The sequence below is a fragment of the Pyxicephalus adspersus genome, chromosome 1 (assembly GCF_032062135.1).
Source record: "Pyxicephalus adspersus chromosome 1, UCB_Pads_2.0, whole genome shotgun sequence".
NCBI classification, from domain to species: Eukaryota; Metazoa; Chordata; class Amphibia; order Anura; family Pyxicephalidae; genus Pyxicephalus; species Pyxicephalus adspersus.
This window is the reverse complement of record NC_092858.1, coordinates 69,126,684-69,130,655: the sequence shown is the minus strand read 5'-3', so window position 1 is coordinate 69,130,655 and position 3,972 is coordinate 69,126,684.

The window sequence follows — 3,972 nt, the reverse complement described above, 5'->3', positions numbered from 1 at the left end:
CAAATATTTTCGGTTTAAAAACTGTACATTAGAATAGTCTGAAGGTAATTTAACTCTAGAAACAATTGCAGCTTATCTAAAAGGGATCAAGGATTGCTGGCCATGGGGGATACCCTAGGGATCTTCTTCTGTAAGTAATACTTCCAACCTATCTGTGCTACTTTTCAGCAATGTTTAATGTCATGCAATTATCTATTTGTATTAATTTGTCAATAATTTATTATGGTATATAAAATTGTTTTTTAGAGTTATGTTCATGCATGTCCACTTATTTACTTGAGTCCAATATATAAATCCCTACTATACCACCAATGTTTACTAAAAGTTTCAACAGGTTTCCATCTTTACATTATTGCTGCATTTATATTATAGGTTCTGTGGCTCCAACAATCTTTGGATTTTTTGGTATGGAAAAAAAGTAAACTTTTCCTTTGAAGTGTTTTAAATTAGCTTGGCTCCGGGTCAAAAAAAATACAGGGAGGACACACACCTGGATTGTTTATGTCACTCAATGCTGCAAAATTTGAGTCTGCAGCAAAAGGGAGCCACCCTGCTCCTCCAGCTGGTGAAAAAATACAACATACAAGCAGGTAAGTGTTTTTGCTGCCTGCTCTTGCCTCCAGTGTTCACCATCAACAGGATTGCCAGTGTGACATGACTCCAAGATGGCTAGGATGTGAACTTTTTTATTTGAATAAATATTTGTGTCTGTACAGTATGCCTAGCCATAGTCTAAAACCTGCCCTTCCATTTAGCTACATTACTATGATATTTAAAAAATAAAGAGGATATTTGTAAAAAGAAGAATTTACATTAGTACTGTATCAAATTAATTTACTAGTAAACATTCTGATCCAGCTTCTATTTTTTCTATATTTACATTCAGCATATATGCCATTAAGATTGAAAACACCAGGAGGAAAGGGTACTGTAAATTAAACATTTGGTATCATTACAGTAGCAAGAAAGCTGCAATTGGTCTGAATGATATTATTCATGCTAAAGCTAGCTCTGTCTTTTTGTGATAATCTAAGGTTCCATTATTGGTGATGTTCACACTTATGTTCAGCTTGGAAATTTGCTCATTATAGCAGTGTCAATAGAATATAGCTTTAGAGATTAGATGATTCAGCTTAATAGAATGTCAGAAACTGAATGTACTCTCCGCAATGTATGTTCTGGTTTATTTATTGCAGGTAAGGAAAGGAGTCCACCAAATTTCCCAAAGTTCCCCATCCTGAATGCACCTGGTGCGGGCCTGGGTTCATGGAAGAACAAGGTGCCAGGTTCAAAAAGGGTGGGAAATGGCACTTTTCTAATATGTATAAGCAAGCAGGTGGATCCAGAGTGACACAAATGTCTCTAATAAGTACAGAATATCTAGCAAGTTCATGGTAAAACAAATTTATGTTTGCTATTGAAGACATGAGTTTTATTGCCATACCATTAGGGTATTCTTCCTTGGTATTTATAGGGATAAGGACTAGTGAAATGGTTAGCTTTAGACCCTGTGTCAATATAACATGGACCTAAACTAAAACAGTGATGATCTAGTAAGATATTATTATTATTATTATTGCTATTAATAATAAACAGGATTTAAATAGCGCCAACATATTATGCAGCGCTGTACATTAAATAGGGGTTGCAAATGACAGACAGATACTGACCATGACACAGGAGGAGGAGAGGACCCTGCCCCAAAGAGCATACGGTTTAGGAGGTGGGGGAAGTAACACACAATAGGAGGGGAGCTAAAAGGAACATCAAGAACTGGTATTTGTACCTAGTAGTATTCTGAAAATGTATCTTTGTTCTTGGATTGATACTGAAAAATATCAGTGCACTCCTGGTATATGAGAGTGCCTAGGCGTTCAGTTATCTACAGCCTTGTTGCTGTATATCACAAGTGTGAGATCTAAGGCACTGCTACCAGTGACTGCTATTCTCACAGGATTTCAAGGAAGATTTGATGATGGTATTACTGCACTGCTCATTGAAGAAAATCCTGAAAGCTTCTCTGTGCTTCATTCATATTGTGGATCTGTGCTTTGTGAAACTCCTCTATTGTTTCCTACATATATCTGCTACTGAACAGGTGAAGCACTGGTCATTATAGGACAGAGAGAAACCAAAGCCCCTTTTCATTACCAAAATAGCCGTCCCATGCAGAAACACTGTATAGAATAACACATAGTAATTTAGTGTTATGGAAATGATCAGCTGCGGGAAACCTGGTGACTATTCTTTTGCCCAGTGCTTTCTGCTGCAGTTTAGGTTATTAGTTAGGTATAGGAGTTATGTTGAGATTAAAGTTTTAAGTGTTTTCCCAAAAGTTACAAAGATGGCACTAAAACAAATTTCTTAGGAAGGGAAGACCCAATTTTATTGCTGGCTGCTAGGAAGATCCAACACAATTTTATTGCTGGCTGTTTTCATATTGCCGATTTTCCTTCACTTTACTAGCTATACATCATGTTGTAATGTCTGAATAATTTATTTAAAATTATACTTGGAGAAGACTGCTTATCCATAGGCATGTTAACTTTTACCGGGGCACAAGGACCCCCATAATAAATGGCCAACAATGACAACAATGAATGCAGTAACTGGACCCTGTGCATTTTAAAAAGTTTGCTAAAACTTTTCATTGGTTATAGTTGTTTTTTTGCCCTTGGGGTGGGTCAGACATAGACCAAAAAATACTTCAGGAGCATTACTTGAATCAGGTTGTATTGGCTACCCTTGCTTTCAATATTGTGGGCTCATGAAGAGACAGACAAGGAAACTGGAATTGCAGTGGAAATGTTAAATCGGGCCAGTGGTGTGCAGCTTGAATGCCAGTTTCTGAAAGACAAAAATGTGGCCTTCAGGAAAACAACCTTGTGGACATAAAGTTATATTTTTAATTTTCCAAAGGATATTTAATAATAAATAAGTATATGAAAAAGATGCTCCTGGCCCACTAAACCTTTACAGATGTTCCAATTTAAAAGAAAAGTAAGCTTTATTTAAGTCCCCCAGTTTTGCCTAAAGATACTGAGATTATAGATAATGTTTTTAGTAGGTATAAGAGCGCATCTCCTAGTCCTTGAAAGAAGTAACCCAATCCAAAAATAGTTTTAGCACTAGGGTTCAGTTTTTTTTAATGCAAAAGCCCACAAAGTTCTGATATGATAGTAAAATTGAAATTTGCAGAGGTGATTTTTGGCTCCATGTCAGTAGATATAAACTGATGCCTTAACCACGTTTATTTTAGCTTTACAGGTACACCAATACAGGCTGCCAATAATTCAGTGCTAATTATAATATACATAAATGTGGCTTCTGTTTGTAGGGTCTTTGACATTTTCATTAAAATACTGTGCAGCTGTTTTTATGACGGTTCCCTGTTGTGTTTAACATATTTAGAACTAATTAGAGAACTAATTATATTTTCCTTTCACTTTGTGGGATATTTCTTCCAAGCAGACTGTTGAACACATGGCACTGCTAAATAAAAATGTATAAATAACATAATATAGGGAGAGAAAAACAACTGTCTTTATTGGAACAGAAGCATTCTTTTTTTTTTTTTATAATACTAGCTCTTCGTTATTTGAAACAAACAAGTCAGCCATGCAATGCCAGCCTATTCTGTTTTAATCTTGTGCACCTGGTCACTTTATTTTTGGTGCAGTGGTCATTTACAGGTGCAAGGTCATTCCAACAGCTGGACATGTGTACATGCAGCCAAGATACCATGTATGTGCATCAGCTGTGCCGGAGCAGAGCACGAGAATTCACAGCTCAGAATGTTAAAATGGATTCTCACAGTTGCTTTACATATAGCTTTACAGCTTCGGGGAATATCACACTGTCATCTTCAAGTATTTGAAAGGCCTGTGTAACTTCTGAGGACAATGAACATTTTAAAGATGAGCTAAATCTAAGTTATCTCAGTGTATATAAACTAGTATGATGCTGAGAAAT